General features: G+C 40.9%; 1 protein-coding gene across 2 annotated transcripts in view; it reads left to right on the plus strand.

Annotated features, from left to right (window-relative positions):
- BTRC (beta-transducin repeat containing E3 ubiquitin protein ligase) overlaps positions 1-16,097 on the plus strand; it is a 240,470-nt gene that overhangs the window by 25,925 nt on the left and 198,448 nt on the right. The window lies entirely within an intron of this gene.

The raw sequence follows: 16,097 nt of genomic DNA on the forward strand, positions 1-16,097 counted from the left end.
TTGGGGGCACCAGGAATGTGATACCAGGAATTGACTCAAATCTCTGGAATCCAATGTACTTGCACTTTGAACTATCTCCCTCGCTTCTGTAAAGATAAAATTTAGTAAGAGCTCAGTAGAATGAAACTTGAGAATGACAGCTAACTTGTCTACAACATTCGGGTACTCCTGGCTCTGGGCTTAGAAATCATTCCTGGCAGATTCTAAGAACCATATGGGATGACAGTGATCGAACCCAGGTCAATTGCGTGCAAGGCAGGAGTCCTACCTGTTGTGCTATCACTCTGGCCCTAGGATTTATACTTTTCTTTTCTTTTCTTTTTTTTTTTTTTTAGTGTAGAACACTGCTAAAGCTGCTTGAAGAATTATGAATAACTTTGTAATTTCACTGTGACTATATACAAAAATTAAATTAGAACAAAAGAAAAACAATGCTTAAATTTAGTTTAGATGCTAAGGTCTTATAATAGTAAAAACTTCTAATTTCCTGGGTGGCTTGTGTTTTCCATTCAGTAGGCCTGGAGTGAATCTGAAGGTTTGTGTGTCTATCTAGTTTTCAGGTGATGCTGGTTCTGGGACCACACAGTAAAGACCACTTTGACTTCTCTAGGCCTGTTTTTGTTTTTGTTTGGTTTTTCGGGCCACAACCATTTGATGCTCAGGGGTTACTCCTGGCCAAGCACTCAGAAACTGCCCCAGGCTTGAGAGGACCATGTGGGACCCCCGGGGATCGAACCTCGGTCTTTCCTTGGCTTGCGCTTGCAAGGCAGACACCTTACTTCTAGTGACACCTTGCTGGCCCCATGTCCTGTTGTTTTTTTTTGTGCATGTTTTTCTTGGTTTGTTTTTGGGCCATACTTGGCAGTGCTCAGGAATCACTCCTGGCAGGCTGGGGACCAAATGGGATCACAGGGATCAAACTCAGGTTGGCCACATACAAGTTAAGTGCCCAACCTGCTATACCAGGGGTCTTCAAACTACGGCCCGCGGGCCACATGCGGCCCACAGAGGAGTCTGATCCGGCCCGCCAGCAGTGAGCGCTCTTTGGTTGCCAAGATACCTGCCAGCATATACACTCAGTGTATATCTAAATATCAGGAACCATGCACTCAAAATGGTAACCATCTTTGGTAGCACTTATGCCTGTAAATAGACTTTTTCAAGAATGAAACATCTGAAATCTCCAACCAGATCAAGATTAACTGATGCCCACTTGCATCACTTGTTACGGCTGGCAGTGACAAATATGGAACCGGACACTGGCCATCTCATTAGCCAAAAGCAGGCCCACAGTTCCCATTGAAATACTGGTGCGTGATCTGTTTATTTATAAATGGTTTTCATTTTATTTATATAAGATATGTGCAGTGTGAGTAGGAATTAGTAGCTCATGTAGTCCGGCCCTCCAGCTCTCTAAGGGACCGTAATCTGGCCCCCACTTTAAAAAGTTTGAAGACCCCTGTGCTATACTAATGGTCTGGCCCTCTCTAGGCTTTTTGAATCAATATTTGACTTTTACTTGAGCACTTTGTCTACTTTTTTTTTTTTCTGGTAGTTATATTAGTAGAGTAAATGTAGTATAAGTTGAACTTTGTATTAGTTGATTTTGATACATTTGATATATGTTACAGAAATTGAGGCAATTGGCTAAATTATAGAATAGAATTTCATTAACCTGACTAATTCTAAAATGACTGTTGTGATGAAAATGGCTATGGCTCTAGGCTATTTTCAAATGCACTGTGACATTTATACTTTTCTTTCCCTTTTTAAATTTTCTCCTCCCTTTGTTGTTGCAGTGATCCAGGTTATACACATATACCTTGCTATACTGCTGTACATTTAATTGTGGCTCTCACTGGCGTTTTAGTCTTTTTTTTTTTTTTTTCGTTTTAGTCTTTTAATTGTAGTTTCCTACTCACTTTTTTTGGGGGGGGGGCACACCCAGTGGCACTTAGGGGTTACTCCTGGCTTTGCACTCAGAAATTGCTCTTGGCAGGTTATGGGGGACCATATGGTTATGGGGGAATGCCAGGAATCGAACCAAGGCCTGTCCTGGGTCGGCTGAGTACAAGGCAAATACCCTACCTCTGTGCTATCTCTCTGCCCCCTTCTTCCTGCTCACTTTCTTGTAGTTGTTTATTTGTTTTTTCATTTGTTTTGAGGCCACACATAGTGATGCTAAGGGCTTACTTTAGGCTCTGTTCTCAGGAATCACTACTGGCAGGCTCCAAGAATCATATGGGATGTCTAGGATTGAACCCCAATAGACTGTATACAAGGCAAGCACCCTACCTGCTATGCTACCTCTCCAGTTAATGGCTGTAGTTCATACTGGGGGTCATGCACTCACATGTGTGCTTGCTCACTCCCTGTCAATAGTGTTTGCCCACCTTTTATTTGTGGTTGCTGGGATTTGCTTCATTTTTTGTTTTCTTCATACAAACTTGACTGGTGGTGTGGCTATAATTTTCTTGTAACTCAGGTGATTGGTACTTGTGGCATTTGATATTGAACACTTTTTGCTGTTTTATTTGCTTGTTTTTGGAGGAGGTTTGGACCATACCTACCAGTGTTCAGGGCACCATATGTGGTGCTAGATAGTTAAACTGAAGTCAATTGTATGCAAGAGAATCACCTTAACTCCTGTTTTCTTTGGTCCTTTTTTGCTTTTGGGTAATACTTGGCTATGCCTAGGTGTTGTTATTGGCTTTGTTTGGGAGATTGTATTTAGTGTCATGCCTTGAGTCTGGGCCTCCTGCATGAAAACCTCAGCCCATTGAATTATTCCTTTGGCCCAGGATTAAATTTTATTTGGGGTGTGTGTGTGTGTGTTTGTGGCCATACCTGGTGTAGCTCAGGACTTAACTCCTGGTTTATGCTCAGGTATCATTCTTTTTTTTTTTTTAATCTTTTTTTTCTACAGGTATCACTCTTTATGGAACTAGGGACCATATAGGATGCTGGTGATTAAACCTAGGTCCTAAACCTCTTTACTTTCTCTTCTTGGAATTATACTTGCAAAGCAGGAGTTCTAAGTACTGAACTATCCTTTAAACTCCAGTATTAATTGAAAAATTTAAAATTAAGCTCAGGTACTTAAGTTTTGACTGAATTATATGTACAAAGTGTTGTTTATTTGGGCCTTTAGTGCTATGTGTGTACATTTCATCAACTTGGTTGAACAGAACTTGGTTCTGTTAAGTCTGTACAACCAATAAAGTAGTTGTATGTTTTTATGCTGTTGTGCTTAGTCAACCACATCAAGACTTACATCTGAAAATAGGGAGATTTAGTTACCAATAGGCTGACACTAGGCAAAAATGCTTGAAATCATCAGCCCTGATCATTGGTCCCATAAGCCATTTTATAGGGTATTATAAGCTCATCTGTCCTTATCAGTCATACTAATCACACATTAGCAAGGTGGAGCTCAAAATGGAGGAGGTTGCATATAGCATCTTGTGATTTTATCAATCTTTAGGCAGTACAGCAAAACTTCACAAAAAATTTGGTAAGGGAAGGGAACGACCTCTTGTCAGGGGTCTTATGATTTTTACAAATTGTTAATTAAGGCATTTCTGAAAGCTAAAATTTTTCCACTCATATAAGCCAAGTTATAGTTCAAAGAATACATGTCATAAAATTAAAAAAATGTTGGGACTAGAGCAATAGTACAGCAGGTAGGGTGTTTGCCTTGTACATGGTGGACCCTGAGCCTGCCAGGAGTGATTCCTGAGCACAAAGCTAGGAGTTACCTCTAAGTATCTGATCCCCAGACCAAAATAAATCTAAGGATGCATATCATAAAACTGCATGATTATAATTCACATATCACAAGTGTTCTTGTTTCCACAGAATTTGGTTGGTTTGCTCTCTTTAGCTTCCCATTTTCCCCTCCCACACACTGTCCCATTTCTGGGGACTAAACTCAGTACCTCACACATGTATAAGATATTCTCTGCTGCTGAATTGTATCTCTTGCTATTCCTAGATGTGTTTGGAGGCCAGCAGGCCAACACCTGGCAGTGCTCAAAGATCCATGCGGTGCTGGGGATCAAACCAGGGTGGGCATATGGTTGGCATGTGGTTTACCACCTGAGTTATCTCCTGAGCTCTACCCTCCATTTAAAATATAATATCAGAGAGAAAAGGGCTGACCTTAATATTTACTTCTCAGACTAATTCATAGCCTTGAAGCAGTTGAATAAAAAGTTTAATTTCACGCCCTGATTAGTATTGTACATGCAGGTGGATATTTATTTTATGCAGCCAAACTGATTTGCTATAGAAAATTACTTGCTAGTCATCAGAACTACAATTTCTTGAGTAGTTGGTGGTAAATTATAGTTCTCATTAGTAAATTGTGTTTAGTGTTCCATTGAAAATTTTTTGTTTGGTTTTTTTTTTGGGACACACCCACTCTGCATAGAGCTTATTCCTGAACTCTGCTAAGTATCACTCCTGAAGGGATTGGGGGGTGGTGGGACCAGCTGGGTGCTGGGGATTGAATCCAGGTCAGCTGTTTGCAAGGCAGGTGTCCGATCACACTGTACTATCTCTCTGTCCCTGTTTGGCTTTCTTTTTTTTCTTTTTTAGTTTATGAATTACACCTGGAGATGCTCAGGGGTTACTCCTGACTCTGCAGTCAAGAATTGCTCCTGGAGGGTTTGGAGGACCATATAGGATACTGGGAATTGAATTGGGTTGGCCACATGTAAGGCAAGTGCCAGATTGCTCTGGCTTTTTTTTTTTTTTAAACAATCTAGCCTCCTTTATTTTTATATTTTTATTTTTTATTGTTTTGTTTTTTGGGTCACACCCAGCAGTGCTCAGGGCTTACTCCTGGCTCTATGCTCAGAAATCGCTCCTGGCAGGCTCCAGGGACCATATGGGATGCCGGGATTCGAACCATCGTCCTCCTGCATGTAAGGCAAACACCTTACCTCCATGCTATCTCTCCCCCCCTTTTTTTTTTAATTCTCTTTCTCCTTCCTCTGTTGTTATTGTGTTGAGCAGGTGTTGCCTGGCTGTTGCTGCTCACACATTTTAAGCTCTAGTGTTTCCTGGGCTGAACATGAGGTTGTAGTATTTGGATACTCAGCTGCAGTGCTCATCAACACTTTTAACTCCTTTCAGACCATAGAAGTGTCAGTCTCAAAACAACAGAGCTGCTAGGATAAACTATTTATAAGTGAGACACTGGGACTTTGAACTTTTTTGTTTTGTTTTGTTTTGTTTTTGGTTATAGGTTACACTCCATGGTGCTTGGGTTACTTGTGGCTCTGCACTCGGAAATTACTCCTGGCAGGCTTGAGGAACCATATGGGATGACAGGGATCAAACTCGGGTTGGCTATGTGCATGGCAAACTCCTTACCTGCTGTGCCATCGCTCTGGCCCTTGAACTTGTTACTATATGCTTGCAAGACATGTACTATAAGTATGCTATGCCTATTATGTGTGTTTGGACCCACAATATTTTTTATATTTTATTTTCACTAGATACTTTTCTTAGAAATACACATATGTCTATTAACAATGAATTTTAAAAATTGAATTACGGTGAGATACACAAGTACAGTTGTTGATGAGTTGAGTTTCAGTCATACAATTCCAATAACCATCCCTTCACAGTGTATACTTCCTGCCACCAATGTTCCCAGTTTCTGTCCTCCTGCCCCCCCCCCACCTCCACCTGCCTTATGGCAGGCACTCTTATCTCTCTCTCTCTTTGCCTTATAAGCACTGTGGTTTAGCACCTAGTTTTTGTTCAGAGTGATCATTTCCAACTATCATTGTCATAGTGGTCTCTTCTCTGCCCTAAATGCCCTCCCCTGCTCTTTGTGGTAAGCTCCCTACCATGGACCAGTCTTCCTAGCTCTCATCTCTATTGTCTTTGGGTATTATTACCATACAATGTTTTTGTTGTTATTGTTGTTGTTATTTGTTTTTTGTTTTTTTTTGGTTTTTGGGCCACACCCGGTGATACTCAGGGGTTTCTCCTGGCTATGCGCTCAGAAGTCCCTCCTGGCTTGGGGGACCATATGGGATGCCGGGGGATCGAACTGCGGTCCATCCAAGGCTAGCGCAGGCAAGGCAGGCACCTTACCTCTAGCGCCACCACCCGGTCCCTTGTTTTTTTTTGGGGGGGGTCACACCCAGTGGTGCTCAAGAGTTATTCCTGGCTTGATGCTCCTGGAATCACTCCTGGCAGGTATAGGGAACCATATGGGATGCTGAAGACCAAACCTTGGTCAGCTGCATGCAAGTCAAGCAGCCTGTTGTACTGTCACGGTCCCTATGCTTTATTTTTATATTGCACAGATGAATACTATCATTCTGTCTCCCTCTGACTTCTTTTTTTTTTTTTTTTTTTTTGGTTTTTCGGCCACACCCTTTTGATGCTCAGGGGTTACTCCTGGCTAAGTGCTCAGAAATTGCCCATGGCTTGGGGGGACAATATGGGACGCCAGGGGATTGAACCGCGATCCTTCCTTGGCTAGCACTTGCAAGGCAGACACCTTACCTCTAGCGCCACCTCATCGGCCCCTCCCTCTGACTTCTTTTGGCTCAGAATAATACTCTCCATATCTATCCAAGTAAAAGCAAATTAAATGTCTTCCATTTTTCCTAATGATGGCACAGTTATTCTGGTGTATAAATGTACTATAGTTCTTTATCTATTGATCTGTTTTGGGGCACTTGGGTTGTTTCCAGATCTATTGTGCATAGTGCGGCAATGAACATAGGAGTGCAGATGCCTTTTCTGCACACCGTGTTTGGGTCCCAGAAGTGCTTTTTCTGGGTTGTATGGAAGATCAATTTCTAGCTTTTTAAGCAATGCCCATATTGTTTTCCAAAAAAAGGTGGTCCAGTCAACATTCCCACCATCAGTGATGACAGTTTCTTTCTCCCTGCATCTGTACCAACATTGATTGTTCTTTGTGATATGTGCCAGTCTTTGTGATGTGAGATGATATCTTATTGTCATTTTTATTTTTATTTATTGTAATTATTGAATTGTAATGATTAGTGATATAAAGCATATTTTATGTGCCTTTTGGCCATTTATATTTCTTCTGTGAGGAAGTTTCTGTTCATTTCTGCACCCCATTTTTTTCCTCTTTTTTTTTGGTTTTTGGGTCACACCTGGCAGTACTCAGGGTTTACTCCTGGCTATACACTCAGAAATTGCTCTTGGCAGGCTCAGGGGGGACCATATGGGATGCCAGGATTCGATCCACTGTTCTTCTGCATACAAGGCAAATGTTCTACCTCCATAATATCTCTCTAGCCCCTGCTCCCCATTTTTTGATGTGTTTGAATTTTTTTTTTTTTTTTTTTGGTTTTTGGTTTTTGGGTCACACCCGGCGGTGCTCAGGGGTTACTCCTGGCTGTCTGCTCAGAAATAGCTCCTGACAGGCACCGGGGACCATATGGGACGCCGGGATTCCAACCAACCACCCTTGGTCCTGGATCGGCTGCTTGCAAGGCAAATGCCGCTGTGCTATCTCTCCAGGCCCTTGAATTCTTTTTTTCTTGTAAAGTTCAACCAGTACCTTTTATATCTAAGGGGTTATATAATATAATATAATATCATATCATATCATATCATATCATATCATATCATATATGTAATAACTCCATATTAGATGAGTGTGGGTAAATTATTTAATCTGTGGGTAGTGTTTGTATCCTGGTCATCAAGGTACACTTGATTTTTGAGCATAACTGTGAGTGGGATTGTTCTTTTTAATATATCTTTTTCTTGTTTATAGGAAAGCCATGAAATTTTGCATATTGATTTTGTAGCCCGACACTTTACTATGCAAATCTATTGTTTCTAGAAGCTTTTTTATACCGTATCTCTGTTTTATACACAATTACAAGTAGCTCAGAGAGTGTTGAACCTTACAGATTCTAGTTAGATTAAGACCTGTGATCTAACATTTTAATGTCATCATATATTTTCAATTATCTTTTGTTGTGGATAATAATTTCAGCATAATTCATCATTGTGATATGTAACTATCAAATCTGGGCTTCATCATTAAATGCCATTTGGAGAGGCCATAGAGATAGTACAAGGTTAAGACACTTGCCTCAGTTTGATTCTCAAGCTGTTCTAGGAGTGATTCCTGAGTACAGAGCCAGGAATAAGTCGAGTTTTGTGGCCTGGGCTTTTGGTTCATCTACTAGGTACCTCTTCCCCCCTCCCCAAAGTATAATTTTGAGAAGTTAATGAAATGTTGAGTATGTTATTTGGTACTATCAGGAAAAATGATAGTAGCGGGAAAAAACAAACCAAAATAAATAATTAAACTCTTCTGTAACGATCAATCTTACTCATTATCTGCATCTTTAGTTTCTATTCTGTAGTTCCAGGAGGCCTGAGAAATACTGATTATCTTTTCTTTTGCTTGATGATCTTTTTTGGTTTGTTTTTGAATATACCTAGAAGTACTCAGGTGCTAAATCCAGCTTTAATCCTCCAAGACATCTTTTTAACGCCCCCCCCCCCTTTTTTTTTGAAGTGGGAGGGATTGTTTTGGGCCCTACCTGGCAGTGCAGTGACTGTTTCTGCTCTGTGTTTAAGGGATAAATCCATATAGTGCTCAGTGTACTGTAGGTGCCAGGGTATGTGTGCTTCCAGCACTTGTGTTTAGCCTATTGAGCTCTCTCCCCTTGTAAGGTATCAACTCTTGTGAATGCTCTTGAACACTTTTGAGTGTGACCCAAAATAAAAATAAAACATAAAATAAGTGTACTTGGGGCCGGGTAGGTGGCGCTGGAGGTAAGGTGACTGCCTTGCAAGCGCTAGCCAAGGAAGGACCTCGGTTCGATCCCCCGGCGTCCCATATGGTCCCCCCAAGCCAGGGGCGATTTCTGAGCACATAGCCAGGAGTAACCCCTGAGCATCAAACGGGTGTGGCCCAAAAACCAAAAAAAAAAAAAAATAAGTGTACTTATCAACATAAACAACTCTTATTTCTGTTTTTTTTTTTTTTTGGTCACACCCCAGCAGCGCTCAGGGATTACTCCTGGCTCTTTGGACCATATGGGATGCCGGGATTCGAACCAATGACCTTCTGAATGAAAGGCAAACGCCTTACCTCCATGCTATCTCTCCAGCCCCAACTCTTATTTCTGGGGCCAGCATGGTACCACAGTATTAGGGTGTTTGCCTTGCTCGCAGCTGACCCATGACGGATGCAGTTTTGATCTCTGGCATCCCATATGGTCCCCCAAGCCTGCCAGGAGCGAATTTTGAGTGCAGAGCGAGGAGTAACCCCTGAGAGCTGTTGGGTGTGGCCAAACAAACAAAAATAACAAAAAAACCCTTCTTCTTTCTTTCTTTTTTTGTTTTTGTTTTTGTTTTTATTTTTTTGATTTTGGGTCATACCCAGCAGTACTCAGGGGTCACTCCTGGTTCTATGCTCAGAAGTCGTTCCTGGCAGGCTCAGGGGACCATATGGGATGCCGAGATTTGAACCACCAATCTTCTGTATGTATTACCTCCATGCTATCTCTCCAGCCCTGTTTTTTTTTTTTTGGGGGGGGGTACACTCGGTGGCGCTTAGGGGTTACTCCTAGCTTTGCACTTGCCGTGATTCGAACCACCATCTGTCCTGGGTCGGCTGTTTGTAAGACCAATGCTCTACCGCTGTGCTATCTCTCCGACCCCAACACCTGGAAGTTTTAGGACTTACTCTTGACTCTGTGCTTAAGATCACGCTTGGTAGATGTTGGAGGTCCATATGCGGTGCTGGGAATCGAATTAAGGTTGGCCACATGCAAGGCAAGTACCTCATCCTATGTACTATTTGTCTAGCCCCTCATGAAATCATTGTAAGAAGTTGTCTACATAAAAAAGCTTATTTTGGGAAGTTGCCTCCCAAATAGTGCAGAGAAGGACTGCAGAGGGTCGCTGCTGGTGATAACCCAGCCATTTGGGCAGGACAATTCAATGCTAAAGCCCAGCAGTGCTGCACTGTTGGGGCTACCAGGCATATACATTGAAGTGCTGGGAGGATATGTGGTGCAAATTATTGCACTTATACAAGGCACTCACCCTCCACCCCTGTGCTGACTCCTCAGTGCTAAGTCAAACAGTGAAATCGATCATTTGTGTATGTGTGTGTGTGTGTGTGTGTGTGTGTGTGTGCGCGCGCGCGCGCGCACGCCACACCCTGCAGTACTCAGGGGTTACTCCTGGGTCTGTGCTCTGAAATCACTCCTGACAAGCTTGGGGGACCATATATGATGCTGAGAATTGAACCCAGGTCTGTCCTGTGTTGGCTTCCTGCAAGGCAAACTCCCTATCACTGTGCTATCACTCAGCCTTTTTTTTTTTTTCCCATTGTTTTTAAGGTCACACCGAAAGGTCTGACTCTATTCAGGAATTGCTCCTGGAAGTGCTTGGGGGGGGAGGGGGAAGGACCATATGGCATGCCAGGCATCAAACCTGGGTTGGTTGCATGCAAGGCAAATACTCTACTTGCTATTTTATTGCTCTGGCCCCATTTTGCTTATTAGTTTTTAAGTCCTGTAAACTAATTTTTGAGTTGTAAAATAGTTTTATTGAGGGGGGAGATATTAATTCTGAGAATGTGAGATTTTTCAGAGAGAGAAAGAGAAATAGAGGAAAGACCAAAACTAAATAAAATGCATGATCTAGGGGCCGGAGAGATAGCATGGAGGTAAGGTGTTTGCCTTTCATGCAGAAGGACAGTGGTTCGAATCCCATATGGTCCCCCGAGCCTGCCAGTGGCGATTTTCTGAGCATAGAGCCAGGAGTAACCCCTGAGCGCTGCCGGGTGTGACCCAAAAACCAAAAAACAAACAAAAATAAATGCATGATCCCAAGTACCAACTTGGGGCCGGAGAGATAGCATGGAGGTAGGGCATTTGTCTTGCATGCAGAAGGACAGTGGTTTGAATCCCGGCATCCCATATGGTCCCCTGAGCCTGCCAGGAGCGATTTCTGAGCGTAGAGCCAGGAGTAACCCCTGACCGCTGCTGGGTGTCACCCTAAAACCCAAAATAAATAAATAAATACATCAAGTAGCATCTTGATACCATATGAGCTCATGGATATTTTGAGGAACCATAGGTGAAAGGAAGGCACAATTGGAAAAAAAAATAGAGAAATCTTGCTCTGAAGGATATAGGCAGCGCCAGGAGTACTGTGAAGTGGAGAGATCACTGGGATCACAGTGTCACTGGATGTGGGTGGATGACTTCACTGTTGGGTATGCCCCAAAAGATAATCCAAGTTTTTTTTTTTTTTTTTAGACCCAATAATGTTTTGAATCTCCTCCTGACTCTGTGCTAAGGGGTTAGTTACTCTGCAGTAATTGGCAGGGGATAGAGAAACACAACTGTGCTGGAGAATGAATCTGGGCTTCATACTTGCTTTGCATGAGTTCAGTTCATTCAGTACATCTGTAGTATAAGATAATTTTGTTTTTGCTTTTTTGGGCCATACCTGGCTATCTCAAGGCTTCTGACTTTGTTATCAGGGGTCACTACTAGTGGCGCTCAGGGGACCTATACAGTGCTGGGTATTAAACTGAATATAGCCAAAGCAAATACTTTAAATTCTGTTATCTGTTTTTGGTCAAGATAATTTTTAAGTAAAATTTTTGGGCCAGAACTTTTGGTGTTCAGGGTTTACTCCTGGCTCTGCCCTCAGGAATTATTTTTTGTGGATGGGGGGGGGGGGACCATATGGAATGTAGGGGATTGAACCTAAGTTGACCATGTGCAAAGCAAGTTCCTTACTTGCTTTACCCAGTTTTATTAAAAAAAAAAAAAACTTGTTTAGAGAAATAAGAGAGGAGGAAAGGAGTAAGAGAAAGAAAAATAGTTAAATATGATATACTGCTTGTCCAAGTAGGTTGCAAACACTTTTTCTTCTTTGTATTGTGTTTGATACTGACTATGCTCAGTTAATTCTCTAATCAGGAGCAATTTCTGGAGATAGTGGGTGGGGGGGCCTATATGCAATGCTGAACTGAATCTGGTTCAACTGTGGACAAGGCCAAAATGCCTTAGTATCCTGTACTATCTCTTACCTAACATCTCTTAATTTTTTTATTGAGACCATTGTGAATTATAAGTTCTTGATAGGACCTGGAGAGATAGTACAGCGGTGTTTGCCTTGCTAGCAGCCGATCCAGGATCAAAGGTGGTTGGTTCGAATCCTGGTGTCCCATATGATCCCCCGTGCCTGCCAGGAGCTATTTCTGAGCAGACAGCCAGAAGTAACCCCTGAGCGCCGCCGGGTGTGGCCCCCAAACCAAAAAAACAAACAAACAAAAAAAAAGTTCTTGATAGTTGGATGTCAGGCATAATGACAGTAAATTAGGGCCATTCCTCACCACCAGTTTTGACCTCCACCTAAGTTTCAGTGTCCATATCATACTTCCACCTTTACTCCCCTGGACTGCCAGTGTAACAGGTATACTTTAAGTTTAGATTGTTATATCTTGAGTCTCGATTCTATTTTCATTGACTTTGGCTTTTGACCTTTTTTGTTCTCTCCAATGCACCTGAGATCACTTGGTCCCTGGACCCCATCTAATCTCTTTTTCTCTCTTTTCTTTTCTCAATTTGTAGAAAAATACAGAAGTATGAGGTAAAACAATTCATGTCCCAGGGTTCTAGGAAAAATGCAAGAGCCCCTACCTAGAAGATACAAACAGAATTTTAAAAAAAGGGGGAGGTGGCAACTTTTATTTTTATTTTTTTGTTTTTTTGCATAGGCGTAGCAAACACTGGGAAAATCAGAAAGGAAATACCCTTGTACTTAAAAAAAAAATCAACCAGGGTAACTCTACCCATGAAGCATCTTGTTATAACACCAACTACAGGTTCTGAGCATACTAATAGTTTAGCTCCGAGCTCTTTCTTCATGAACCCAGGAAAAGTTCTATCAATCGCAGTTGTTGTAGTCAGGCTTCTGTTATTAGAGATCTTGGTTTTTGCACAGTGCCATGTAGTGTCTTCTGATTTCATCTCATCATTAGGTGGTGAAGCAGAGAAACCTGTCCTGAAAGCAAGTTATTGTTGGGTGTCATATGAGCCCACCTTGGAGCAAGTTGGTGTCAGGGTGGCATTAAGGCCTCCCCAGGTGGAAGTTTGATTTCTGTGTTGGTGTAGAAAACTGCTGGATCCAAGAATGGGATCCAAAGTTCGGGGTTGGATGTCTCCGACCTACTTTTTAAAGTCTAAAGAATTTATCTTGAAGCCAGTCTGATAGAACTAGCTGAACAATCTGATTTGCTTTTCTAAACAACTTGTAGAGGTTTCAGCTACATATTCCTTATAAGAACTATAGCTCCTCTTGATTAGTTACAACCCTTGATACGTTTTATTACAACCATTGATGTTACATTCAACAGTAGTGTATTTTGACACCCTTGAAGCATATTTTGGATTATAAAAAGTACTCAGAAAAATATTCAAGTGGGAAAATATTTTTTTTAAATTATTACTTGGAATGTGTAATATAGAGTTTATTTTTCTTTGAATCTAAGAAGATCTAGTATGGAGCAAATGTAATTTATAATACTGAACTCAAGTATTACCCCTATATAAAATTATGTTTTATGTTTTAGGTTAATGAATTATCCCTAATCTGTTGTTTAGATAAATGCCTGATGGAAATGTATCTATGTTTCATAGCATAATTTTAGTTTTGTTAATTCAGGCATCACAAAATGCTTCTTTTTGTTCATGAGGTATAAATTGGAGTTGATTCAGAGATACTACAACAGTGGTAAGATTGGCATATGCTTTAATTTGCTAATGGCAAATCCAGATGATCTGAATTGCCCCACTACTATAAGAAATAATTAGGGCCAGAGAGATAGTATAGTGAGTAGGGCATTTGCCTTGCATGCAGCTGACCTGGGTTTGATACCTGGCATTCCATATGGTCTCCCAAGACTGCCAGGAGTGATTTCTGAGCACTGAGCCAGAAGTAATTCCTGAGTGCCACTGGATGTGGGCCCCCCCAAAAAGATAATTTGATGATAATTAGGTGCTATTGGAAGTAACAATTGCAGTTATATTGCAATATATCTATCAAATTAATATGTTTTATAGGGGCCGGAGAGATAGCATGGAGGTAAGGCATTTGCCTTTCATGCAGGAGGTCATCGGTTCGAATCCCGGCGTCCCATATGGTCCCCTGTGCCTGCCAGGAGCAATTTCTGAGCCTGGAGCCAGGAATAACCCCTGAGCACTGCCGGGTGTGACCCAAAAACCACAAAAAAAAAAAAAAAAAATATGTTTTATAACCTCAGCCTATAATGGTAATGCTTTAAATAGTATCTTATTTCAGTATTATAAAATCGACTTGCCTAGTATATATATATATATATATATATATAGTATATATTTTGTGAATATAAATGGGGGAATGATTATACATATATAAATAGTATACAGTGTGTATATTTCAAATGATTAATTTGAATATTTGAGTTTTGTCTTTCTATTTTTTGACTTGCCTACTTTTTGGCATATGCATGTAATTCCTGAACTACTTAGGAAGATGTGTTATGGCACAATTGAGTTTATTGCTTTTTCTTATTCAATAGCTAAAAATAGTTGTTGTTTTCCTACTCTCCTACAAAATATGCAGATATCGCAGGCTCACTAGTAGTGTGTAAAATAAAAGTGAATACCATTTTCCTTAGAAACAGAACAGAACCTTTGAAACTTTTTCCACTTACAACTTCTGCTCAAGAAATGCACCCTGGAAATCTAGCTACAATCATGCTTGTAATCATGGTATTTAAATAATGATTTTATATGTTAAAAAAAGAAAGAGAGGGGCCGGGGAGATAGCATAACGGTAGGGTGTTTGCCTTGCAAACGGCCAACCTAGGACCAACGGTGGTTTGAATCCCGGCATCCCACATGGTCCCCTGTGCTTGCCAGGAGCGATTTCTGAGTAGAGCCAAGAGTAACCCCTGAGCGCTGCTGGGTATGACCCCAAAACCAAAAAGAAAAAAAAAAGAGAGAGAGAAAAAAGAAATTGCAGCATCTTGTACAGCCTTTAGAAGTCACTGCAAGGTAGCATTGGCCTGGGGGTGATTTAAGCCATGAAAGGAGAATTTTCTGAAAAGGAAAAAAAAAATTTTTTTTTTTGGAGGGGGCACACCTGAGGGATTCTGCAATTGGTAATAACTCCTAATAGAGCTTTTAATCTTTGCGGACATACTACTTTATAGTTCTTAAAAGTCACTAAGAGGCAGAGTGATAGAACAGTAGACGGAGCATTTGCTTTATATTTGACTGTCCTAGGTTCTATTCCTGGCACCCTATATTGTCTTTCAAGCCTCACTAGGAGTGATCCCTGAATTTAGAGCCAGGAGTAGATCTTGAGTGCCACCAGGATGGCCCATAAACAGGACAATCCCCCCCCCCCCCAAGTGGCTAAGATATAAATTGTTATTTCAGAGTTTGGAATTATAGTGAATGTTTTTTCCTTAAATTTTTTTTTTTTAAAGAATGGGCTGGAGAGAGCACAGCAGTAGGGCATTTGCCTTGCATGCAGCTGATCCAGGACGAACTGTGGTTTGAATCCGGCATCTCATATTGTCCCCTGTGCCTGCCAGGTGCAACTCCTGAGTGCCACTGTATTTGACACAAAAACAAAAACAAAAAAAATATTTTTAAGAAAATATTCATACTAAGAAAGAACCTAAGGTATGTTTTGGTCCTTAGGTTTTTGGTTAAATAATTTTCAGTTCATTGCAAAGAAGAAAAATTATTAAATTGTCTCAGCTGTGATTAAAATTGTGTCTTGTTACATTAATGTGTGGAAATTAGTTCTATAAAAATACAACAATATTATAAATAATTTTTATATGCCTCTAGGGATTTTAGGAGGAATTTAGTAACATTTACATATTTCCTTCCCAAATAGTAATATTTCCATGTTTTGTTTGTGAGCAATAAATGTGTATATATGTATATATTTATTATATTTATACTGTTTGAGAAATATGTATCTGCCAGTTGATTAAAGGGTGAAAGTCCGAACTTGAGGTTCTTATACATATATATGTATATACATAT

The sequence above is a fragment of the Suncus etruscus genome, chromosome 17 (genome assembly GCF_024139225.1).
Source record: "Suncus etruscus isolate mSunEtr1 chromosome 17, mSunEtr1.pri.cur, whole genome shotgun sequence".
NCBI classification, from domain to species: Eukaryota; Metazoa; Chordata; class Mammalia; order Eulipotyphla; family Soricidae; genus Suncus; species Suncus etruscus.